General features: G+C 35.9%; 1 long non-coding RNA gene across 1 annotated transcript in view; it reads left to right on the top strand.

Moving 5' to 3' along the window:
• The first annotated feature begins 1,101 nt into the window (after positions 1–1,101).
• The window catches only part of LOC102489245 (uncharacterized), a 393,185-nt gene continuing 366,319 nt past the window's right edge, over positions 1,102–27,967 (top strand). The window contains exon 1 of the long non-coding RNA XR_335265.1: positions 1,102–1,265. This is a non-coding gene — a long non-coding RNA (uncharacterized LOC102489245). The remainder of the gene's footprint in view (positions 1,266–27,967) is intronic.

The raw sequence follows: 27,967 nt of genomic DNA, 5'->3' as shown, positions 1-27,967 counted from the left end.
AAGCTTAGGTGTTAGTTATTTTAAATATATTATATAAATTTATATTAGAATTTTTTAGTTTTTAAAATTTGCTAAAGATAGAAGCAGGAGGAAGAGAGAGAAGAAAGAATGAGAGTGAGGGAGTGCCAGAAAACACCCACCATGCAGAATGGTCACTCCACAATCCCTTTCACATCTCTCTCTCCTTTTGAGACTTTGGGCAGGCACTCACCCACATCCAGGTCCAGACTCCAATAATGCAGCTGGCTGGAATTCAGCCATCTCAGCCACCAACCACACTATGGGTTTGCCCTAGATTTTCTAGAATAATATTTATTTTAAAAGTAGAACCAGTGTGTGAAGTTAACCAGTGTGAGTTTTGACTGTTGTAACACGTAAATGTTGAGAAAATGGAAACACTTTACTAAGGACAAAGAATATCGGCTATATATGCTGCTTTACTTAATCTTCACAATAACTCAAAAGATTTCATTCTTCTTTTTCATGGCATTACTTACCACAATTCCCTAACTGCTGCTGCTGGTTTTTATTTTTATTTTCATTCCCCCCCCCATCCTGTTCTGCAATTTCTTTTTACCTTTTTGCCAGATGAAGACAAGCTGGGGCAGGAGTTTGGCACGTCTCACGCCAAGTCCGACACATGCTTCGAAGTTCTCCTCAGTTACGACTGTAGCTTTCTTTTTCTTGTCTACATTATCTACGGCATTACTGGTCCAGCCAGCCGGGGGAGAGGGCTTCCAGGGTCTGTGGCACCTGCTCAGATTTGCCACACGTGGGCCTGCAGGGACTCCGCAGACCAGTTCTACCTCGAGGACCCTCACAGAAGCCGTGGTTCAGACCATCGTGTTGTGGAGCTGGCCAGGCGCGTCTCCTCCAGCCCGAAGCAGCTACTGGCTCGCACTTCGGGGCTTGGCTTCACTGTGGGGCACTCAGATGGGCGGGATGAATGTGGATGCCGCGCTTTGCCTAGTCCACGTGCTTTTGCCTGGCGTACCTCGTGCCTGCGGAACTTCCGGCCCTTGTTTGTGGAACTTCCGGGTGGAGGCTGAAGCAGGTGCACTCGATGCACCGCCCGTCCTGACGAAATGGGGCTTTAAGAGCTTGTGCTTCCTGCCCACGGCTGGGACCGTCCAGGCCTCCCTCCACTTGAGAGTCACCTAGCAGAAAGGCTCCGGGGTTGCAAAGCCACCGGAATGGCTGTCCTTTCTTCTTACACCGAGGAACAGCGGAAGGGAACTTCATAGCTTCCTGCACATTTACAGACTGTGAGTGTCAATATGATTTTAAAGTATATTTATAAGTTAATTGAAAACAACGCTTTAAAACTTAGTCGCAGACTAAACAGGCATGCTGTTCTAAAGGGTGTGATGTTGCTTTCGACATAAAATTACTAGATACTGGGAAAATAGGCTTCCTCAATCATCCCTGATTATAATAGTGTTTACTCAAAATTCAAGAAGTTACCATGGGATATTCATATGTTGAAAACAAAATTTTGCTGTCTTATTTTTTAACAATGGTGCATTTCATTTAACAATTTTTTGTTTAAGCTGACAGGGTATATTCGTCAAGACTTTTAATGCACTAACAAAAACTGTAACTGAGGGTAGCAAAAATAATAAAATATATTAGTATATGCCTAACAATATCGTGAGATAGTGTGTTCACGGTTGACCAACCAGCTCAGTGTTGCCACTTTATTCTTGTTAGCTATTTGCTGTATGCAGTTCTATTTTTATTTTTTATAGACTTGTTTTTATTTAACTTTTGTTTAGTATTTTATTTTTTAATATGACCAGAGAAGGAAAGTGAGAAAGCAAGCCACCAGGTCCGGGATTAAAACCGTGATTGGCCATGTGGGAATCCAGCACCGTAACCACCAGACCATCTGCAGTTTATTTTTCTTAATTGCTACCATTCACAATTGAAATTGTTTGCTTGCTTGCTTGCTATCCTGCCCTTCCAGAGGGAGACAGCACAGATAGTGAGAGAGAAAGTCCAGGCGCATGTGCGTGTGTGCCCAAGATCCCGAGAGGAGAATGGCGGAGAAGGGATTGCAGTGTGGCCATCTCCCCTGAGGAATGATTTTCCTTTCCGTCTGTCTCTTTCTGGCGAGTGCATGCGTCCTATAGCAAAAACTTACGCCACCCCCACCCCCCCCCAAAAAAGGAAGGTGAGAAATCACGTGGAAGATGCAGTCCCTTCCCCATTCTCTCTGGGGATTTCGGGCTTCCGCCTGTGCCCGCGCCTGTTGTGGTCCTCAAACCTTTGCGTACAGGACTCCAACCATAGTCTGCCCTATGGGAGTCTAGCACTTTAACTACCCTGCCACCTGCTGGCCTCGAAATCCTGTACTTTTAAAACTCTCTTACCGTGGCAGTCTTTCTTCTTAAATTACTTATTCAACAATATTATTGTGCCAATTTATGTTAGTATCCTTTTTCTTTTTTTAAAAAAAAAAGAGGGTTTTGCCGTAGAGCCCCTGTGCATGCAAGGAGAGACAGAGACAGTGAGAGGGAAAGTGAGAAATTACCCCCTAGGTAAGATAGACACGCTGCAATCCCTCCTCCTCCATTTTCCTCCTGAGATCTTGGTTCCTCAAGTCACCTTCCTGGTTTCTCCCAACTGGAGTCAGCTGTGTGAGAGTCCAATGACCTAACCGCTATGCTGGTGGTGGTGGTTTTTAATCTTCAAATAACTGTTAGCTGTTTGACTTACCCTGGATTTCTAAATCAGCTGGTGCAAGTAGTGGGTCATTTCCCTTTCATCTTTGATCCTGGTCTGCTACACTTCCAGATTGTACTTCTTTCACAAAGATGTCAACTTCTCATTTTGAGTTCTCAGTAGTGGAATTATTCTAACTAGTTAAGAATAAGCAGAGTTCATGTTTGGAAGCCAGTGATAGGCTTTGATTTCTTTAAATCATCAGTGCTATAAAATCCTTATTACATTATATGATTCACTTACATTTTGAATAATCTATGAAGTAAAAATATTAGTGAGCATCATCTATGTCTAGGACTCTCTACTGGATGGAGTATTCCAATGTGCAAAATTTGCCATGGCCCTTGTCCCCATGGAGATTATTGTTAATTGTTAATAACTGCCAATTATTAGTTGTTATGATGTAAATCCATGTGCTATATAATTTATAAATTCCCTTTAGTTCTGAAAACATTTCCATGATGAGGATTTTATTTTAATTTCCTTTTTAAAATGCACAAATGTAGCCAAAATGTACAGGGTCATATATTATAGTTGTCAGTTAGGTGAGCCAGATTTCCAATACAGTTAGCGTTATTCTACCACCTGAACATAGACCATCTACTCAACATTATCTTTCTTTACCTTATGTATTTCAAACTGAATATACTTTAAAAAATCATTTTTATTGAGGCTTTATCTTCCTATGTTCATATTACAGGTTCAATAAGTGTCCCATTACTAAGAATTGTGTGCGCAATTTGAGATATCTGGAAATTTTAAAAAATTTATTTAATTTTATTTATCCATTCATTTTAATTTGTCTAGAGAGAGAGAGACAGAGAGAGAGAGAGAAAGTGAGAAAGCAAGCCACCAGGTTGGGGACTTGAACTGTGGTTGGCCACGTGGGAGTGTCCAGTGCCTTAATCACCACGCCACCTATTGGTTCCCCATCTGGAACATTTTTAAGATTATGTTTAATTTTGCTGAATGACAATGTACGTGAAGGCCTAAAGTGTTGCTTATATAACATGATGTAGTAGAAAGAACATAGTTGTTGGGATCTTATGAGTTTGAGCTCATTTCTTGATCTTTTTTCTCCTCATAATAACTCTGTGGCCTCAGACAATTCACTTAACATGTAGGATTGAATCTCTAGGTTAGAGTTTGTGAGAATAGTTCTAACCATTCTGGGGTTTTGATTTTCTACAGATAATACAAATAAAGTATTTACTTATAAATAAGCAGACTATACATTGAAAAAATTTCCATTCAGTATCACTGGTACTGATAATTATCAGTGATATTTAATGAAACATTAAAGACTCCTTACATATGCTGCTACCACTTTTTTGTTTTGACAATTTTGCTTTATTTAAAACATTTTTTTGGGGGGGTTGCTGTAGGGTGTATGCACTCACTGGAGAGACAGAAAGAGACAGAGACAGAAAGTAAGAAATCACCTCTCCAGGAGGAATGGCCATGCCACAGTCCCTTCTCCTTCATTTTCCCCTCGAGACTTTGGGCACAAACGCACACATGCTTGGCATTACTTCTAAGCCACTGGGTCCAGAACTCAAACCGCGGTCGACTACATGGAATCCAGTGATGCAACCATTCCTCCATCCCAGTTAAAACATTTGATTAATAACATTTGTATTTGTTTAATGAATGGTAACTGTGTACCACACTAATGTAGTAGTTTTGTACAATAGGTTCCCTAGTTGGCTAGGATTGAAAACTATGTTTTGTGTGGGGATCTTTCACTAGTCTGGAAATGTGGGCTCAGGTCAGAGTTGTTTTCTTACAGTTCTAGATAACCATGATACTTCTTGGTAGGAGTCACCATTATAGACTAGCCAGATATCTGAAATCTAGTCTATATAAATAAGAATATGACTTAGAGAAAAATGTTTTTTTAGACAAATCTTCAATTATGGGAGCAAGAACAATTAGCATTTCTTTTTGCATGTTTATTATATTAGTTAAATGATCTCATAAGTATAAAAACCCTTTATGAATTATATAGGAATATGTAGATGGGAGTTAGTGTTAGATTTTTAATTATTATTAATAAAACTTGAAGTTATAATACCATAAGAAATAGGCATATGTAGGCAAAAAATAATCAAAGCATTGTCAGTGTTCCTACTAAAAAGGGCATTACTACTCTGTACCTAAGATATTTCTGAAATAGAAGCTATTGCAACTGTCACCTTACTACTGCACAATTCAATTTAAATATTTTTGAAATATCTTTGGTAATATTAAACAGGGAGAATTAGTCATAGATCATAAATATTTTGAATGAAACAAATATCTCCACTGTGGCAAATGACAGAATATTTGAATAAATACCCATATAAACATAGGCCTTCTGACTAAATATGGCAAACTTAACAGAAACAGATACTAATGTAGATTTTATATATAATGGGTATCTACATATCTATATATACATATATTTTTAAAACAGAGTCTTGCCATGTTATAATCCTCTTGACTCACCCTTCCCAAGTCACTCAAAGACAGAAGCATGACACCACAGTCTGCCTTCTTTTTCTTTTTGAGATTTTTCCTTGCGGAAAGAGAAAGAGGGACATACAGTGAGAAATCAACACCCGGGCTGGGGTGTGGAGGCAGTGGCTATGCAGCAATCCCTTCTCTTCTATTCTCTTCTAGGGATCTTGGGCATGTACACACACATGCTGGTTTGAGTTTCACATCACTGGGTCTGGGACTCGAACTGTGTTCAGCCTTGTTGGAGTCCAGTGACTTAATCACTACACCACATGGCAACTCCTATTTTCTTTTTTTTTAAATAAAAACTTCTTCTGTTCTGAGGTTTTATTCCAATATAAGAACTTTAGGTAAAGAAGCATGATCATTAATATAGATAATGGCACTTGATTACATAGACCCAAATTAATTAAGTGAAATTGAGTACTTTAAGATTTCAGCTGTCACTTTCCAGTCTCCACTAAGGTGTATATTTTCATCTAGGCCCTACTGACAGGAAAATTTTATTTTTTGACTACAGTTGAGAACAGATGACCATCACAAGAATTAAAAAGTAAAATAAATTCAGGGAAAAAAAAATTTCATAGCTTCATATTTTTAAATAGTTTAATAGTTTATCCAGGTTAATAGTAGCAATTGATATGTTCTAAAAATTCTTTTTAAAAATATTTATTTAATTTGTTGTTATTATTATTATTATTTAATTTGACCAGAGACAGACAGAGAGAGAAAGGAAAAGCAAGCAATCAAGACATCAATTCTAGGACTTGGACCATGGTTGGGAATTTGGGAGTTCAGCTCGTTCAACTACCATGCTACCTGCTGGCCCCATGGTCTCAAAATTCATTAGAATTTCTATTGTCCTATAGACTTTGTGGGTAATCTTGCAAGAATAAGTGACTATATATGTATATGTATACACACATACACATGCATATAACACTCATGATATTTAAATATTTTAAAACTCAAAAATTGATGGTCCCTAATTTTAATTTTATAATTTTACTTTCTATGGAAATTAACTTCTAAATTTTCATTGACATGTCTAACATGTAGACAAATACTTCATCTACACAGTCTTGATGTTAAACTGTTTAGAATTTGATTATATTATTTCTTCTGAACTAGAGTTTGACATGAGTTTTATTTCAAATATTAAAGATGTGTTAGCATCTAATGGTATCTGAAAAAAATTTATGTAAGGAAAAATTAAAATAGAAACTAATATTTTAAAATGCTATGGGATTTGGCTTAGATTTAATTTCATATTAACTAATTGAAGTTGAAGTTTCATTCTTTTTAAAGTCTTTTTTTGGTAGATATATCATTTCTTCTAAAGAACTGAATTATACTAGAGTGGAAAAAAACATAGTATATTCATTCATCAAACTTAATAATAGTTCTGTCCAATGTGGCATTAATGAAATAGGTGCCATTTCCCTTACGATTATATTTGATAAATGTCAACCAGTAAGTAAATCATTCAAAAATAGAGACAAACAGGAAGTGCAGAATCAGACTGAGTCAACTAGTTGTCATGAGTGTTTTTTATTTAGTATTTTTCTCAGTGGCCACTAACATTTTAACATGCATAAATTACATACAAAGTAAGTCCTTCATAATAAAAATTTAGTTCATGCTTTGATTAAGAAGAATGTTGAGTAATATAACATGAATTGCTGCCAATTTTAACAATAAATTTTTGGGTTTGAAGAAGTTGAATAATTTGGTGGTATTCATGTAGTGTGTGGCTATAGAGAGTTCATATCTAAATAAAATTTTTTTGTGGAAATGTATGTATTTGAATACCTACTCCATTAAATTTCATATATGGAAATACTTTGGAATTTATAATTTTAGAAATAATTAGAATCAGGATATGTGAAGACATACATCATGGAAAATTAGTGGTCTTTGGCTTATCATACTTCGTAATGATGTGACAGACAGCTAAAAAGATATTTTGGCCCAAAAGTGAAGCTTAATAGAGTTTCATTTTGCTTATGTGTTTTCCGACTTTGTAGTGTTTTACAGTGGGCTGTACATTCAGAGAAATATACAGTCTTATTCAACATAACATTGATAAAATGATGGATTTTATTTTCACCCTTTCAAAAACTGTCCCATAATAAATACATTTTATATAGTCCTATTTTAAATTTAATTAAAATGTTTGAAATCATGAAGTAGCTTAAAAGCATAAGCATGTGTTTTCTTTTTAAGAAAACTCTTGAGCTCTCAAAACTTAAAAGTGAATGTCTTTGCGTGACTGTATTTAACATTCCATATTTACTCAGTTACCTCTTCAATGTTGGTTGGCAGAACTATTTAAAAACAACAACAACAAAAACAAACCAATTCCCTTTGATGTTTCTCAATGAGATACATTTTGTTGGCAAAACAATGTCAGGGACATAGAACATTAGACCTTATAGTCATTCCATTTGGGATTCATGTTAGCAGTCACTAAATGATTTTTCTGTACATGGGCATATTATTGTGCATGATGTGCTTTATTCAAAGAACAATCACAAAAGATGTGGTTGTATTTCACTTTAAATAACTCTGGAAGATAACCACTTTGCCCTTTAATGTACTTCACTAAGGCACAGAAAATAAATTTGTCATATAGCACAGAACTTATGTTTCAAAGTGTATTGCTACAAATATACTTGTTCTAATTTAGTGTAATAGATCCAGAATTATTCAAGTATATGGGTAACAAAAATATGAACAATTTTGTTCATAAATATTTCTTTAAAATATACCCTACAGTTCTTGAGCTACTATAGTAGTACAGAGGGAACTCATTATTTTGGCAGCTATATTAATGATCAGTGTGTGTTGTGAGGGGTGGGTGACAGGGTTATTGATCTCATTCATTTCTCAACATACCTGTGGCTTATTGCAGTCAATTTAATGTTTTCCTATTCATAAACAAGATTGTTGCAAGTGGCAGCACAGAAAAGGAGAAATCGGGGATAGGTACTGGACCAGAAATAATATAGCTAGAACCATATGGGAAAGTTCCTGGTTTGTGTATTGGTACTTCCCTGAGTACATGTGTCCCTATGATTCAGGCTAGGTGAAGACTTATTGCAATGTCTTATCTCTGACTGTCTTTTGCTTTTTCTGTATTTTGTGGAAGGAAGAAATAAATAAACTAATAAATAAAATCTTCCTGATCTATATTGCTGTTAACAACAGTATTCTGAGTTTCTAGCTGAAGGAGAGAAAAGGCTGAATACCAAGATTAATTGTTTTAATTTACCTAAAAGCTTGAGTAATTCATGTTTTCATAAGACTTGGTTGAAATCTGCATTGCTATTCATATTTTTGGAGAATAAAATATATGATGAAGATGTATTTATTGTATTTATTTAGATGATTATAGCAGACCTATAACATTGACTTAAGCAAGATAAAATTTATCTCTCATAGAAGTGCATGTGTGCAAGGCAGGTCTTCTCCGTGTTTTTGAGGCTCAGTTTTCTTTTACCTCCATCTCCATATTCCTGAGAAGTGTCATCTTCTCTGCAAGGTTCAGAATGACTTCATGTTCATATTCCAGCTAAAGGAAGAGGGAAAATAGGAAGGCTAGGGTTTCTCTTCTTTCTTCTTATTTTTTAAAATAAGTTTATTTAGCTATTTATTTTATGAGAGAGAGACAAACAGAAAGAGAGAGAGGTGATAGAATCCTTCTCAACAGGTTCTTATACCACATACTCCCCAAGACTTCCCAGCCAAGATTACTGGCACATATGTGCCTATCATGGGCAAGTTGACCTAGCAGCCAAACTCTGATCTTCCATATGGCTTCCCACATTGCAGAACATTGCACTATTACTGTCCCACAACAATGGGGCCTCCCTTCTCTTTTTAAGGATGCTTTACTACTTTTCTCAGCTCCAGTCAACCAGATTTTTTTTTTTTTTTTTGAGAGGTTTTTCGCTATAGGGCGCGTGCGCTCACCAGACAGACAGAGAGAGATGTAGAGACAGAAAGCGAGAAATCCCCCCCCCGGGGGGGATGGTCACGCCACAATCCCTTCTCCTCCATTCTCCTCTCGGGATCTTGGGCACGCACGCACATGCGCCCTGCGTGAGTTTTAAGCCACCGGGTCCGGGATGCAAACCGCGGTCGACTACGTGGGAGTCCATTGACATAGCCATTACACTAACCGCTGGTTCCCAGTCAACCAGATTTTTTTTTTTTTGAGAGGTTTTTCGCTATAGGGCGCGTGCGCTCACCAGACAGACAGAGAGAGATGTAGAGACAGAAAGCGAGAAATCCCCCCCCCGGGGGGGATGGTCACGCCACAATCCCTTCTCCTCCATTCTCCTCTCGGGATCTTGGGCACGCACGCACATGCGCCCTGCGTGAGTTTTAAGCCACCGGGTCCGGGATGCAAACCGCGGTCGACTACGTGGGAGTCCATTGACATAGCCATTACACTAACCGCTGGTTCCCAGTCAACCAGATTTTTGTCACATGGTTAAACATTTAGAGGTCTGTGATTTAAGAATTTTATTTTGTGTAAGCACATACTCATTAAAAAATTGTACTGTTTATTACTAAAGAAATTTGGACTGCAACAACCTTGTCATCCATAAAAAAAGAATACTACATAGCCATATTAGGTACTTCACAATAATATGATTTACTAAAAGTAATTGGTACACAGGTCTCAGAAGTCTGAAAATGGAAAAGAGGATAAGGTGTCTATAGGTTAGAGATTTCAGGAAACAACTGCCATTGCTAAGACTGAGGGAAAAAAGGAAGTGAATTTTCTAGAATCTAGGAGCATGGAGGGAAAGGTTTCCTCCTCAGGACATGTATCCACTTAAGATTTCCATGCTTTGGAGAATAGACTGTGACTGTTGGAGAAGGGGCCGTTTATTTAGATCAGAGCAGGATGCTTGAAGGACCTTGACTTTGAAGAAATAGACCCAAGTAGAAAGATACCTGAAGTTGATAGAAACAAACAAGAAATATATGTCTGTGTGTGTGTGTATGGCTTTTTTCTGTCTTCCTATTTAAGAAGACAATTGCAGAAGAACTTTGGTATGTAAAATCTTCTAAGTGGATCAGAGAAGTGTGGACTGAAGTATAAAAATAGTACCGAATGCAAGGATTCTCTCATTCCTCTTTTTCAAAAATAGGAGAACGAGTAACTACTATATTCATCTCTAGTGTTTTAAAATTCTTCTTTCAGTTTCATCAAAATTTTACTCTTTAATATTTCATTAACTGCAAGCTAAAATTTGAAATTAATCATCATTACTAGTCTGTAATCATAGGGAAATGAAAAGGAAGGTCAAAATGTAGTAGATGGGTAGATGATAGATATATAGCTTCATAGATAAATGGGTGGAGCAAGACAGGAGAAAAAATATTCAGAGTAATGCTGATAAAGTAATACTGATTTTTGAGTTAATGATAATGACGCTAGTTTGTATCATAACTTCCTTCTTCTACTGGACATCCCATATTTTTTTTTGTTTTGCTTTCATCCAGCACCTCAACTGGCCAGGATTCTGTATCTGATAAAGGTACACATTGCATAGCTAAGAACATTGACTAGAAAAAGGAAGACAATTTTCAGGTGTCATCTTAACAATTTGAGTACTTGTTGTAAGCTACACTTTTAAAAAGTATTCCAACTCATGTGTATAATGATTTTCACTTCAAGGTTATTTCTAATAAAAAAGAAAGAAAAACAGTCAAAATATACAGCCACGGTGACTTTAAACTTCTTCAATGTTGGTAATATATCTTCTTATTCTGAAGATAGAATTAATTTCAGGAAAGAGCCAAAAACAGATCACTGCTGTTTACTCCCAGGAATTTTATTAGAACTTCCTTTGTATCATTTATAAAATGATTTTCACTGTAATATTAAGAAAATCCATCAATATTTTCACTCTCTAAAATATTGGAATCAGTATATACACTATCCATGTTAATAGTTTGGCAAACAACAGTATTTTGCTATTGAAATTGTCACATTTGAAACTTAAATTATTCTCTTTCTGTATTCAACAATTTTCTACAAATTTCCTCCCTCTGTTTATACAAAAATGTCTCCAAACTTTAGTGTCACTTAGGGATACTAACAGTATTTCAAAAGCAGATAGGTTTATTTTTATGTTAAAGGTTTGTATTTGAAAAATTTAAAACCAATAATATTAATAAGATATATAATACTGCCCCACTTTACTTTCATCCCCCTCCAAACATACATGGAAAGAAAGAAGAAAGAACAAACCACAAATACAAGGGGCTGCAAAAAGATTGTGGAAATGGAATTAAAGTACTAAGTTTGGTGTAAAATATTTGAAATCTATGCGTAGATTTTTCATAATACACATTTTCCATGAAATATGTGAAGACTTTGCCTTTTAAACAACCATTAATCCCAAATGGGTTTTACATGGCTGTACACTCCATAAAGCAAAGCTCAGGTATAGAGCATTGGCTATTTTTATTACTGATAGTAGGATTTGTATCAGAGAGACATAGATTAAATCTAAGAGAGGTGTAGTGCCATCACAAGTCTATAAGTAAAGGCAGGTTGAATCAAGTCTTGATGTTTCTTTTATTGAAAATTTCCAGTGAAGGTCTAGAGAGCAGTGCTCTCTCTTTCTCACCTTATTTTTATTACTGATATTTGTTAATGTAAGTGTCACTTTCACAAGCTGGGTTGAGGGAATTTACCTCTAGATTTTTGCTACTTTCTCTCTAGTGAGTACCTCTGACAGCAGAGCATATGGGTTTCATACTGTTCATGAGCCTTTGCTTCTGATGTCGACTGGCCAGTAGCTATTCCTGTCTCCTAGGACCACCTCCACCTACCGACGGCATCTTCCTGCAGATTAAACAGGCTGTGGATCTCTTTAAGCCTAAAAATCAGGCATCTGTGAAACAGTATTCACTTTGGCAACTGAAGGCCAAGCCTTCAATTGTTACTCATTTCTTGAAAGAGAGGAATGTTGTCATAAAGCAAAATTAAATATTGGCACAATATCAGTCATTTAACATGTGAACAATATGTTTATAATTTATTATAATTATCTTATCAGTTAAGACATATAAATATTTGATAAATTACAGGGAGCATTAGAAAACAGGGAGGTATAAGAAAAGAGAACTTGAGAAAGTGAGTGGAACGTGAAAGAATTTGAAAGAGAAGGGCAATAGTGGCTTCAGAGTGACAAAGTAAAGATTATGAAAATAGGAGACACAGTAAATACTGGAGAGAAAGCAAAAGGGCTACCAAAGACTAAGAGAAAACCAGAAAAGTAATTACTAAGCTCTAAGTTATCTAAGCAATTTGCTCTTGACATATCATTTTTAAAATTAAACTAAATGTTTTGGTATAATTTCCACACTGCATTTTCATAAACAAATGATCCTTTTTCCCACAGCTCTTGAACTGATGTAACATGTAAACATTTTAGCAGCATTTGAAAACTGTATTTTGTGGAAATTAAGTTTTCCCTAGAAATGCCACAGTACTATTGGGTCATCAGAAAAGTCATGATGCATTTTTACATTAAAAAAAACCATAAAAATACATCATGACTTTTCTGATTACCTAGTATAATGCTTAATTCTCGTGTAATATAAATTTGACTATTTTAAAACATCTGTAACAAACACTAATACGGTAATATATCGTGTACACATTTGTGATCCACTTGGCTCTTCAGGTTCTACCATGCTAAATATGTTGTTGTTTATTGTTTTGTTTTTATTTAATTTTGCCAGACGGTGCTGTGCACCCACGAGAGAGAGAGAGAAAGGGAGGGAGGGAGGGAGAAAGCATCCCCCAATGAGGCATTTTACACCATAATCCCTTCTCTCCCATTTCTCCATGCTGCAGGGATTTGGGCTCACATCGCATGTGCTGGACTTGTCTATAAGCTGCCGAAGTGAAATTCATACTTCCTGACCTGCTATGTGGGATCTCCTCCCCTCACCTCCACCCTTGGGTCATGAGAACAGCTTGATGTTTTCTTTCTGTTACAGGAATCGGCCTAAAGTTTCTCCTGCCATTTCTGTTTAATCAAGTTATATATTTAAAGTATAAGGCATGATAGGAAAAAGAATTAATTTTTTTTCTTTTTTTACTTTTTTTTTTTTGAGAGTTTTTTTTTGCTATAGGGCACGTGCACTCACCAGACAGAGACAGAGAGATAAAAAGTGAGAAATCATCCCCCAGAGGGGATGGCCACGCCACAATCCCTTCTCCTCTTGGGATCTTGGGCACACACGCACACGCGCCCGATGTGAGTTTAAGCCACCGGGTACGGAACTCGAACCGCAGTCGACTATGTGGGAGTCCAGCGACATAGCCATTACGCTAACTGCTGGTCCCAAGAATTCATTTTTAATAGTCATCAAGGAAAGCAGTTGGCATGGTGATTAAGGTGCTGAATTCCTACATGGTTGACCATGGCTTGAGCCCTGGAGTCAGAGGTATGAAATTACAACAAATAGGTAGGTAGGTAGGTAGGAGATAATTTAAAAAAAAAAAAAATTCTTCTCCTGAGTAAATCAAGAATAGCTCATAGTCCATCGATTAAAAAGAGAACCAAAGAAAGAGGCGACTGATTCATTGGCTTCATTAAAATAAATATTTTAATATTGATGTTTAAAATATAAAGTAAAACATCACTTATTATAGCCTGAATTTTATGAAAGATTGCATTTTGAAAACCAAAACAAAATATAAATGAACTCAATATGAGCAGAACAGTTTTAAATAATTAAACCCAGGTCAAAATTGAGCCACAAAATAGGAGTGTTGATAAAAGAAGGGCGTTTTGGTTCTCCACTCCATATATAGTTCAACTCCTGAAAAGAAAAATATAATTTAAAAAACAGAATTGAAAGAAAAAAACTTGAAAAAATTAAAGCAGCTCATCATATTGCTTCCCCAAGGAAGTAATGAGTTCAGAAATTTTCTAAGAAAATTAAGAGCAAGTTTGGGGTGCTTGTGGTTATTCCTTTCAACATGGAAAACAATTTTCCTTTTAAAAATGAGTTTAGCTAATGTGCCTTTGAGATAATTCATAGTTCACTGACAGCTGTTTACCTTCAAGCTCCCCTTTAGATAATTTACCTTTCTTTCTGGTCACATTTGAATTCTACATAAACATGCTCAGTAAATTCTCCTGGTAACAAGTTAAAGGTTAGATTGTTTTTTGGCAATGCATTTCCAACCAGGTGGAAAACAGAAAAATAAGTTGTGGATACTTGCAAGAGGAAAATTAAAGACAGGAAATTTTAATTGGCCACCAGGTGTGATTATTGTTATTGGCTAAATTCTAATTAAGTGGTGTAAATTACATGTTATTAGTATGTAGCTCCAATTATGCAGTTTTGCCTTTCTCTATTTTCTTTATTTTTGTGTAGTTTTAAAGATAATTTTTGAACTATAAAAGTATGCAATGTGGTACAAAAAACTAATTACTGATTTGATTCACATATTTAATATTTTTTATGTGGGTTTAAGACAAAAACTTTTTCGAGGCTTTTTTTCTTTTTTTTTACAAAAAGCTTAGAAATAGAACCTATTTAAGGTCATACTAGAAAACTATAGCCTAGGATATATTATGATATGTACATGTTTGTTTATTTCTTATAGATTAAGTATAACAAGCCACATAGTACAGTTTAGAAAATATTTTAGTATAATATAAAAATACACTTTGATTCTCCCAGCACTCATTAAGATTGACTGTGTACAGGACCAGCTGGTGGTGTGATGGTTGCAGCCCTGGACTCCCACAAGGCCAGTTGCAGTTTGAGGCCTGGACTCAGTGACTTGAAACTCATGCTGAGTGGAGAATGGAGGGATGGTTTCTTACTTTCCTTCTCTCTTTCTCTCTCTCTCCAGCAAGCACATACTATCTATGGAAAAAAAAAAAGAAAGAAAGAAAAAGAAATAACTATACATTTTATTATTATTCTGAGTAAAATATGATAATGATACTAAATTCTGTGACTTGACCTTTGTTACATTGTTGGTTGACTAGAACCAAGAACTGTACGTACATACTTCAAAAGTTTAAATCATACTACTTTAACAATATTTTTTTCTTCTAGTGCAGGTTCCTAAGGTAAGGCACATTTTCCCCCCTCCAGGTCTAAAATATGTTTACTTATTTTTTATTTTCTTCCAAGATACACAATAGTAAAGATATTCCCAAAAGAGATTTTTGATCTGGTTTGCCAGATTACTATTGTTCATGGATATTAAGTTACTTTCTCTCCCCACTCTCCTCTCTTTTTAAAATTTTTGATGAGGATGAGTGGATTGTAGGAGGTGGGTGGGGTAACTTAGTAAAAGTAAAAAAGGTATTTTCTTTAAACTCATCAAATATTTTTTTCAAGATTAAATTGACACGGTTTGAGGCAGGTTTTGTTTGCATGTTGTGTAGGTAAGGTTGATAAGTGAATCTTGGCACTGGCAGGTGGTGTGGTTAAAAGGGCACTGATTTCCCATATAGCTGACCACAGTTTGAGTCCTGGACCTGGTGGCTTGCTTTCTCACTTTTTCTCTCTCTCTGTCCCTCTATGGTCAAATTAAAATAAGTAAATAAATAAACTTAAATAAAAATTTTAAAAAGAATGAATGAATCTCAGTTATCTCTCAGAATTAGGAAATGGGTGACTCTCAAAGAAAAGGTAGTTCCTGGGATAAATCTGCATTACTTTTAGAAAATATTATTTGATTTTAATCTACAGATATTAGATTAGTACCAATACCAATTTTTAGCAGGATGGTGTACAGATTTTGAATCCTGATATCACCTAGAGATGTGCTTTAATTCTTTGTCTAAAAATTCTAATACACTGCCATGATTTTTAGCTAATGGGGGAAATGATACTAGTTTTGAGATCTGAAAAACCTGGGCTTTTTTTCATTAAACATTGATATAAGGCATGTGGCTATTTAACTTTTTGTTTTGTTTTCTTTCAGCATTAGATTCTTTTTCTGAAAAGTGAGATTCGTAAGGCTTGTTTTCTAATATGTCTGTGAAGAATAATTTATTTATTACTACCTTCTAGGGACAGATAGTGGTGCGGCAGGACAACATCATGCTCTGTGAGGTAATCCACAGTTCATTTCCAGAGACCTCCCAGAGTACATTGGGCACATGCTTGCCTATGGTCCTTAGCCAGCTGAAGACTGGAGATAGATCATGACATTTAGATCCCATCGGGGACATTCTGTCATTCTCTGTTTCCCATGGTTATGGAAGAAGTGAATAAATAAACTTTATACCTTCTGGGGCTGGCCCCATAGTGCAGTGGTTAAAGCAGTGTGCACAGGAAACTGGATGTCACATGACTGACTATGGTTCAAATCCTGGCTGCGGTGGCTTGAAAAACATGTCAGCCAGGTGTGTGTGCCCAGAATCTTGATGGGCTGGAGAAATGGAAGAAAAAAGGATTTGGGCATGACCATGTACCACTGGTGGTGTTTTCCTCCTGTTCTCTAACCCCCCCCCACTGTTTTATCTCCTTCTCCTTCCCTCTTTCTCTGGTGAGAGAGACAAAACAATGACAACAAAAACCTTCTAGTTTTGTGTGCTTTAAATAAATACTATTTTTTCTTATCATTTATTATATTAAAGAAATACAAATTTAAGTAAAAAAAGTTGAAAAAAGTTAAGATTTGCGCCTCAAAAAGAGTTGAATGGAATGGAAGTATTTCATTCAACACAGAGCAGCAACATTTCTCAGAAATCTGTTTTAGGGAACCAGCAGTTAGCGTAATGGCTATGTCGCTGGACTCCCACGTAGTCGACCGCGGTTCACGTCCCAGACCCAGTGGCTTAAAACTCACGCCAGGCGCGTATGCGTGCGTGCCCAAGATCCAGAGAGGAGAATGGAGGAGAAGGGATTGCGGCATGACCATCCCCCCTGGGGGGTGATTTCTCGCTTTCTGTCTCTCTCTGTCTGGTGAGCACACATGCCCTATAGTGAAAAAACCTCTCAAAAAAAAAAAAAAAAAAAGAAATCTGTTTTAGATATTGCTATCCCAAACTCCTCCCCTCTTTACTAAATGCACTCCCGAGCCTTGCTCTTTCTATTTTCATTTTCTTTTTCTTTTTTTTTTTTTTGAAAGGTTTTTTTCTATAGGGCACATGTGCTCACCAGAAAGAGAGACAGAGAGACAGAAAGTGAGAAATCACATCCCATGGGGGATGACCACACCACAATCCCTTCTTCTCCATTCTCCTCTCTCGGGATCTTGGGCACACTTGCACACGCGTCCGGTGTGAGTTTAAGCCACCGGATTTTGGACTCGAACTGTAGTCTGCTACATGGGAGTCCAGTGACAGCCAGTATGCCAATTGCTGGTTCCTCTCTTTTCTTTTTTAAGTTAATTTTATTTCGTTCTTCTCTCCATGAGAGCCTCACAGAGCACAGAGTTAACATGCACCACAATCCAGTCTCCTCCTAGTGCTCTCACCTCCCCCCATTTCCTCTTCCCTCCAACTTCCATAGTTTATACTTTCTCATCTACGTAGATCTCTTTTTTATTTAAATCGATCAATTTAGCTTCTCCTAAATCTTTTTTCCACATGTTAATCTACTTTTCACTAATTAGGGCCTAGCAATTAAAGGGTTCTGAGGGGAAAAATAAAGGAATATTTTTCATACTATTGTATTACAACATATACTTACAGCCACTGTATATGTGTGTGTGTGTGTGTGTGTGTTCACACACACACATATATATATACATACACACACACAGACACAAAAAGAGAACCAAATATCTTTTCTTTTTGGAGAGGTTTTTGCTACAGGGCGTGTGCGCTCGCCAAAAAGAGAGGCAGAGAGACAGAAAGTGAGAAATCAGCCCCCAGGGGTAATGGCTACGTGGCAATCGCTTCTCCTCCATTCTCCTCTCAGGATCTTGGGCATGCACGCACACGCGCCTGGCATGAGTTTAAGCCACTGAGTCCGGGACTTGAGCTGCAGTCGACTACGTTTGAGTTCAACAACATAGCCATTATGCTAACTGCTGGTCCCAAACAAATATCTTTTCAAATACTTAAACAAACAAACAAAAGAAGACTTCTGTTTTCTGAAGTAGAGGCAAAGAGGCTGTTGGAATTTAATGATGATGTTTCAATCTCCAGGAAGACTAATATCCTAAATGTAGGACCACATTTCTAAAAATGAATCTATGCTGACTTATTTGAAGAGTTATTTTTATTTTGGTGGGTAATTTTAATTTTTACTTCAAAAACAATGTATGGAAAATATGGATCATCTTTATTATCTTGGCCTTAAAGAGTAATGCTACTCAAAATTTACTGTGCATATGAAACACCTGAGGTCTTATTAATTTGAAAAGTTTGAGTCAAGGGACCAGAAGTTAGCATAATGGTTGTGTTGCTGGGCTCCCATGTAGTCGACTGCAGTTTGCGTCCCAGACCCAGCAGCTTAAACTCAGGCTGGGCGCATGTGCTTGTGTGCCTAAGATCCCAAAAAGAGAATGGAGGAGAAGGGATTGCAGCGTGGCCATCCCCCCTGGGGGGGGGTGGTGATTTCTCACTTTCTGTCTCTCTTGTTTGTCTCTGTCTTTCTGGTGAGTGTATGTGCTCTATAGCAAAAATCTCTCCATAAAAAAGAAAAAGAAAACAAAACAAAAAGTAGTTTGAGTCAGTAATTCTAGGAGTAGAACCAAACCTGCATTTCTAAGAAATTCCAGATGTTGTTTGTGATGCCAGATATTTACTCTGTAAGTTTTTGCATCATATTTTGTATAGCAAAGATCCATAGACTAGTCTTATACCCAAAACAAAACAAAAAAGCTAGGAAGCATCAATGACTAAATATGTAATTTTGTTTAGAATAGCTTTAGCCCAAACCGACATGTTTAACTGCCACAGCCCAACAGCAGAGAACAGAAGCAGACTCAATACATTGATGATACTAACTTAAACGTGATGGAAGGGATGAATAGATGTACCACAGGGAGTATTTAGAACAGTGAAATACCCCGTACTGTACTGTGTTGGTGGATAATTGATGTTCTGTGTTTGTTACCTTCCATAGAACCGACATCACAGTATGAAACTCAATGTACTATGGGCCTTACTTAAAAAATGTATCAATATTGGTTCACTAATTGTCATTGATTTATTAAATGTACCTAGTGATGGCCCAGTGTATAATGTATGCACAACTTTCACAAGAACTTAAGGAATGATAAGAATTGGGATCAGCAGGTGGCATGATGGTTAAGGTACCAAACTCCCACATAACCAACTCCAGTTTGAGTCCCAGACCTGGAGGCTTGCTTTCTCACTTTTCCTCTCTGGTGATTACATGTGCCCTATAACAAATTTTAAAACAATAAGACTAAAGTTAAATAAATAATTCTTTGTAGAAAAAGAATGATAGAATGAAATGTAAGTTAGTACTAAGGATATATTCATACACTATGGCAAGTTAAAAATGTATATACTAATCAATATTAGGTTAAAGAGGTAATTTAGCATCATCTATTATATTTAAGTACCATTCTCCAATTATAGGAACCAGAGCTTCTCAGAGAAATTGTTATTTCTAGGTCTGTGGTGAGGAAAGTACAATATGAATCTAGGAAAGAAAAAAGAGCTCAAAATATATTAAGATGAGAATTTATTAGAGGGAAACATGGGTTAATCTGAAAGAGCTCCAAGTGACCAAGTAGGAACATTCTGAGCAACAGTATAAATATGTATAGTTATATTAGGTCATTGGGAAGGTGATTGTGTAATTTTCTATGCAAAAATGCATCATGACTTTTCATATTATAAGTCGAGATATGAAATAAATATATATCAATTTTTACCACTACAAAAAAATTGACATGAAATAAATTAGGGAGTTCTACTTGTAGTATTTGCTTTAACAGCCCCATTATGAGGGCTATATCTAAAGGTAAAGAAATGGGTATGTCATAAAGACGTCTACACCCAAACGCTTCACAATGGGGCCAAAATGTAAAATCAGTCTCAGTGTCCAACAGGTGAATGCATAAAGAAAAGGTGGTATATGTGTGTACATGCATATATATATATGTGTGTGTGTGTATATACATGTATTCATACATATTAGGTTGTTGGAAAACTCATAATGTATTTGTATGTGTTTTTCTATGCAAAAATGTGTCATGACTTTTTTGATAACCCAGTACAACCATACCCTAACTCTAACCCTACATGTACATATGTGACACATACACGTGTGTGTGTGTGTGTGTGTGTCTGTGTTTATAGGGTTGTCCTGAAAGTCATGACACATTTTGCATAGAAAAATGTAGAAAAAATAATGTCATGACTTTTCCAACAACCCAGTATATAGGAAGGTGGCATCAAAAAGTTCATAGAAAAATGAAATTAATGTGTTAATTTTGGTACAATTTTTTTTTGAAATCCATACATAATTTTTGTATATTACTTATTTTCCACAAACCGTTTCCCATAGGGAGTGATTTCTCACTTTGTCTCTCTCCTTTTCTCTCTCTTTTTCCTGCTTGCGTGCTCTCTGTCTCTCCAGTGAGTGCATGTACCCTCTGGGAAATTGAAACAAACAGTAAAATTACATGTTGATAAGAGGAACAAGATTTACTGTTATAAAGATCAGTACGTTAACAACAACTACAGTCTTTTTTAGAATAGGTAAAAAAATGTTCTCAACACTAAGTAATGACTAATTGTTGAGATGATAGACATCCTAATTACTTAATTTAATCAATAGATATTATATGGGAAAGTCAAATTGTACTCCTTAAATAAGTGCTATTATTATTTGTCATTTAAAAAGTTAAGTATAAGAAAAATTGCCAAAAATAAGTATAAACATACACACACACACACACACATAAGCATACACATACTTTATATATGGTTTCAAGAGTACACTGATAAAAAGGTGAGGACAGAGAAAGAACTAAACCAAAAGGAAAGAACCTAACATTCAAAATACTGAAAACCACTGGATTAGAAGGAAAAAACTTATTTTAATATTTCTTAATGTAACATAAATGCTACAACTTCATGCTGAGTGTATCAGGCACATTGCTGTGTCTTCTAGGCTAGGTTTTTAGAGTGAATTTGTTTTGTTTGTTGATTCCTTTTACACCTCACCCCTATCTTCTTCTTAAGGCAGGCAGAAGTTTCCAGTTGCTGCCTCAGTCAGAAGATATTGTGATCAGTAGGAAAAAAAATTAATAATTGCCCACACTGGATAAGTCTACCATAATTCTGGTCAGAATTACCTATGTTGGATTTCTCTCTTGACACCAATACAAACAAAAACACAAAATAGGTTAATGTTTAAAAAATTGAGTAGATAAAAATAGGTACCAATAAGTACTTCATTATAAAACGTCCTGGATTTTCTCAGTACTACTCATTCCATTTTTCTCTTGTCTGCACTTGAAGAAAGTATAATGAGTTCTATGTAAATACATTTGTATAATAGTGAATGAATATATTAAAAATGAAATACCTAATCAAAATTATTGTATTATTTCTTTAGTCTTTTCTTGGTAAGTCTTGGCTAAGAAATACCAGAAATCTGGCACATGCTTTAAAGTATTCCTTTCAAATTAACAAATGAAAATGTAATGCAAATATTTTAACATATTTCATTATTATTCATTTTGTTCAGTGCTGAAATTATAAATTCACACAGCAGAGGTGCAGCCCTGATTTAATATTGAAAATTAAATTTCTAAATTAAATAATACAATGCTAAAGCTATTGGTATGTGCACACATTTTTCTGCATGTTTGCCAGATTATGATTGCAGTATCGTATAGCTGATGTTCTATTTGCAATGGACATAACAATTTTACATACAAATATTGGGCCCTTTTTGGTGATTTTCAATAGTCTATGAGCAAAGAATTCATGTAAAATTGTATACAAAGGATTTTTTGACAATTTTTATCGAGTTAAGAGTGTATTTTATCGTGTGATGTGGTTCTATGCATGTCATAGTAAGAGTGCTCTAGTTATGCATAACTAGATTGAAAAGAAAATTGAGAGGATTTGGTGGATAGCAGTAATCTTTCTCCATATCAATAACTTTACAGCATACTGATACTTGGTTACTCCTATCCTTTTAGAGTTGAAACAATGACATGTTTGGTGAAATACCAAATATCTAGGCAGTACAGATGAATATCACACAATGCCAAATGCAATTTAAAAATTAACATCAAAGAATTAATTTTTGTTTTAAAATGATAAATGTTATTTTGTTATTCAATGAAAATTATATTACTTTTATTTTTCAAAATATAGATTGAAATTTATGACATGTAATGTTCTGTATGACTGGAATATTTGATCCTTCTGAAATTTGAGAAGACAAAATTAACATTCTACTTTTGACTGATTTATTTCTTTCTACAAACATTCAAGGTCTATATCATACACTCTGGAATTTAAATGCTATTTTAATAAGGTTATTTTAGTCACTAGTAAGTATGCTATTGCCCCAAATAGTTCAAATCTATTTTGTATTTGTTATTACATAAATGACAATTTTCATTAATTGGCTTAAAATAAGAAAATTCCCTTTCTAAAATGTATTTAGGTAAAGTACTTTCTTTATTTTTTATTTTATTTATTTTTGACAGGTTTTTGTTATAGGGCATGTGCTCGCCAGAAAGACAGAGACAGACAGACAGAAAACAAGAAATCACCCCCGAGAGGGGATGACCATGCCTCAGTCCCTTTTCCTCTATTCTCCTCTTGGGATCTTGGTCACACATGCACACATGCCTGGTGTGAGTTTAAGCCACTGGTCTGGGACTTGAACCACGGTTGACTACATGGGCGTTCAGTGACATAGCCATTATGCCAACTGCTGGTCCTTATACTTTCTTTATTGCATTTGCAGTGAATTTTTTTCACTATATAGTTATTTTTAAGTTGCTTATGACTTTAAAATATGAAATTGGTTGGTTTTCTAATTTTAATATATTGTGTCCTTTTATCACTGGAATAATAAGCCTTTACTCAATTAACCAATGAATTACACACAGGTAATGTATAGTTTCACTACAGGTTACATCTAGAATTCTCATCTATATATGATAATGAATTAAAATAAGACAATGTTTTGAATGATAATTTTGTTCAAAACTGACATAGTTATCCTTATTAGATGAGATATAAAGTGTTTGATTCTTAATAAACCAAGGTCAGAGCGAAGGCAAAATCTAAATTAAGTTTGAAAAATATATTCAATATCAAAATTGAAGCCAATACTTCCAGTGTATTTTTTTTTCTTTTTTTTGGAGAGGTTTTTGCTATAGGGCGCATGTGCTTGCCAGACAGACAGAGACAGAGAGACAGAAAGCGACAAATTACCCCCCCGGGGGGATGGCCATGCTGCAATCCCTTCTCCTCTTGGGATCTTGGGCACGCACGCACGCACACGCGCCTGGCGTGAGTTTAAGTCACCAAGTCTGGGACTCGAACCGTGATTGACTATGTGGGAGTCCAGCGACATAGCCATTACACTAACTGCTGGTCCCCAGTGTATGTTAATTTCAATTTATATACCATTCAATTTAGGTTTTATGCAATTTCTGTATCTGAAAAGTGATTTGTTTTGCTTTTTGGAGAAATCAAGAGGGACGAGCCTATGAAAAATTAACTATTAATATTATAACAAAACAAAATGGTTTTTAAATAAAACATTCATTTCTGTTCTTTTGTTTACACATGGAGAAATCCACACACGTAAAGATTTAATAATAACTAATAAAAATAGCAGCAATGATAAGTACTTCAACTCTCAGTCTAATACTGAATCACAATGAGCCACTGAGGATTCTCCTTCTAACTGCACTGGCGTAGATTGTGTCAGACTAAACTACTTGCTGATGGCAATTATAAAAGCTGGACAAAAGAAACGAAAAAGGCATTTAAGGAAATCGGGAGTCAACAACTACAGCCAGGACTTTCAGGATTAAGGTCTTGGAGTGAATGAAAATATTTTCTGGTAAATCCTATACTTTTGATTACAGCATAATAGTGGAGAGAATTTGCAACAGACTCATGGTCAGAGGAGAAAAAAAAAAATTTCAGAGCTACTAAATAAAGAACTAAGTCCAATACTCTGTGCAATTTTCAATGAAGTAATAATTTGCTGAATTCTGAATTACAAATGCATGGAATGAGAGGAAGAAAATTTCAGGCATAAGGCATTTCTTAGAGGCCTAAAAGTCTAAGCAAAGACTTTTGGTAGTTTGAAGGTTATAATATAGGCAGAAATTGGATATCAGCATTCAACTAAGTGCAGAAGCCTCATAAATAATCTCTACATTCAGGGAAAATGTATGAAGGTCAACTTCACAAAAAAGGGAGAAAAGTAGGCATTCTTTCATGTGGACTAAAAATTGGGTTTTGAATCATTTGGATGTCTAGTGCGGTCAAAGAAATTTGCATATACTATTACTGTTTCAGACAAATATTTTCTCTGAGAAAAATTAGTATCATTCAAAGACCAGCATTGTTTGGCAACCAAACTCAATATTCCAGGTGCATCAGAACACAGGAACAAATGAGAGAGAACCAGAGGAAACAAGTATAAATAAACCTGAACAAAATGATCCTTAAAATGGATTTATTGAACATAAACTTCAAAATAATTGTTGCAGGTAAGTCCGATAGGTACTAAAATTAGTGAGTATAAAAGTATTATGAGAAGGAAGATTCTTGTATGTTCTGATTATTGCCTCGTTTCTTAAAGATTCAAATACTTACTAATTACAGAGATCAAAGTAGTAGCTGCTTTGCAATGAGGAAATATGGTAGACACCACCTTAATCAAGTATTTGGAGTTAATACCACCAATAAGACATTATCACATCATGGAACTCCTGATCTAATTCACTGAGAAAGGCACAAGAGTACTTGTGACTTAGGGAAAAAAAATGAAAGAGTAAAAGAAATGATGAAACTTAAATTATCATACTTCATCATGTGAAAATACCAGACAAAACCAAACTGTGGTAAAAAATTGCTGACTAGTACTCTTCAGAAATACCAGGCTTGGGCTGGTTCTGTAGTCCAGTGGTTAAGGGAGTCAGTTTTCATATGGCTGACCTGAGTTCAAAAGCTAACCCCAGTTCGAAAGCTGACCCTAGTGTCTTGAAAAATCTGCCAGACACATGTGCGTACATGCCTCACATCCTGGCATGGAGAAGGGATTGTGGTGTGATGACTCCCCATTGGAGAATGCTTTCTCCCCCTCTCTCTGTCTCTCTCTGGTGAACTCATATAGCCCCTGGAAGCTTAAAAAAAATGAAGTGCCAGGGCTTGAAAGGACAAGAAAATTTAGTTAATTAATGATATTGCATCACTGTAGTGTCTTATTTTCAGTAACCTTAATATAGGTTTTGGGCAATGTTATTTATAAGAAGCTTGACTTCCATGTAGTTCATTGCGTTTGGAGTCCTAGATGTACTGGCTTAAAACTCACACCGGCCTCCTGAGCATGCATGCCCGAAAATCCAAGAGAAGGGATTGTTCCATGGCCATCCCCCCAGGGGGGTGCTTTCTTGCTTTCTGACTCCCTGTCTCTCTGGCTAGTGCATGGGCCCCATAGCAAAAATCTCTCAAAAAAAGAAAAAAAAAAAAAAAAAAAGCTGAGTGGGGCCAGAAGGTGGCATGATGGTAAAGGCGACAGTGGATGTCATATGGCCTACTGAATGTTTTGATACCGAGACATGGTAACTTGAAAAGCATGTCCTGCATGTGTGCATGCAAACTGAAATTCCCAAGAGGAGAATGGAGGTGAAATGTTTGTGGTGTGGCCATCCCCCTGGGAGGGGGGATTTCTCACTTTCTATTTCCCTCTGGCAAACACGCATGCCCTATGGCAAACACCAAACAAAACAAAACACCACACAAGTAGTTAAAAGAGCAGTTTCTTACTTTCAGTAACCTTAATACAGTTTTGGGAATTATAATTATATATTATAGTTTCTGTATACTTTTTACAATTTTTTTATATCCAAATTATATCAAAATGAAAAGGTAAACATGGTGAGAACATGACGAAATCAAACATTCTCATGAACATCATCTCTTATATATATAAAGTTAGTTTAATGTACGCATAGTGAATTAAGACACACATGTATTAAAGATAAAATTAAGTTCAGTATAATATTTCTCTAATAATATGTTAGCTTTTTGAGGGCAAAGATTTTATTAACTTTGTTCACCAGGATCCTATAGTAACATTTGATATTGTACCTTCCATACAAGGCCCTAAATGAAATCTTGTTGATTTACTAATTAAAGGGATGAATTATATTTTCCCCAAGGTAAGGTAATAACAATATTCTTTTGGAAATTTTCCAGTGCATTGATACAACAGTCCTAAGAGAGAAGGCAGTCTAGTCTTCTTCTAGAAGTAGTTAGTGACCTAAGAGAGAAGGCAGTCTAGTCTTCTTCTAGAAGTAGTTAGTGAGTCTAGTCTTCTTCACAAGTAGTCAGTGAGACCTCTTACCTCTAGTGTAATCAGGAAAAAAAAAAATTCTAGGTCTCCTAACACACACACACACACACACACACACACACAGTGTTTATCAGTTCTGGAAAATGTACCTTCTCCCTTTCAGTAAGGAATTAGTTAAACTTAGTCTTGTTTTTGATCCATTGCATATTCACTCTAAAGAAAGGCTGGCCCTTGTCATTCATTTTAGCTTTGGCATCTTTCTCTATTAGGACACATAGAAATCCTATTTTTTTCTTTCCTTTTTTTTTTTTGGCTTTGTTTTTAATAGATGTTTTCTATAGAGCATGTGCACTGACTAGAGATACAGAGAGACAGAGAAAAACACCCCCCCAGGGTGGATGGCCACACTGCAATCCCTTTCTCCTCCATTCTCCTCTTAGGATCTTGGTCACACACGCACATGTGCCTGGCTTGAGTTTTTAAGCAGCTGGGTCTGGGACTCAAACTGTGGTCGACTCCTTGGGAGCTCAGTGACATAACAATTATGCCATCTGCTATCCTGAAATGGCATATTTTTTTAATAGCCATAACTTTCATATTATTTGACTCTGACTTTATTTATTTAATAAGAAAACTAAAATCTTGATTATGAGACCAAGTCTGGCCAATTATTTAAATCAGTTTTCATTGAAATCTGTTTAACTATAATACGTGTTTCCATAATAAAAATTCTTAAGTGATTATAATGGTATCAGTATAATATAATTATGAGTTTCAGAAACAAATTCATCAACATTTCAGATGTCCTTCCTTCCTTCCTTCCTTCCCTGAGAGGGACAAAGTGAAGAAGAAAGGAAAAGTGAGAAAGCAAGCCACCAGGTCTGGGACTCAAACCACAGTCAGCCATAAGGGAGTCCAATGCCCTTAACTACCATGCCACCTGCTGGCCTGAAAGATGCATCTTGAGTCTGGAGTAGTTGTCTGTTGCTAGCAGGTCACCTGGAATCCCATAGAGAGGACTTGTGTGGTACTGGGTACATACAGAAATGGTGACTTCTGCAGCTTAGGTTTACACTTTGATTATTTTTTTCTTAAGTACTCTAGTAAGAAAATTACATAGATTTTGCATAGATGTATGTATTTTCTCATTAATTTCACTCATTTTGCATTATTTTCACTCATTAATTTCAGCATCTGTTTTGGAGTGAATAAACATTTTTAGAAATGCATAATA

Source organism: Tupaia chinensis, unplaced genomic scaffold (genome assembly GCF_000334495.1).
Source record: "Tupaia chinensis unplaced genomic scaffold, TupChi_1.0 Scaffold000370_1, whole genome shotgun sequence".
Lineage (NCBI taxonomy): Eukaryota > Metazoa > Chordata > Mammalia > Scandentia > Tupaiidae > Tupaia > Tupaia belangeri.
This window is presented reverse-complemented; position numbering and strand designations above follow the sequence as displayed.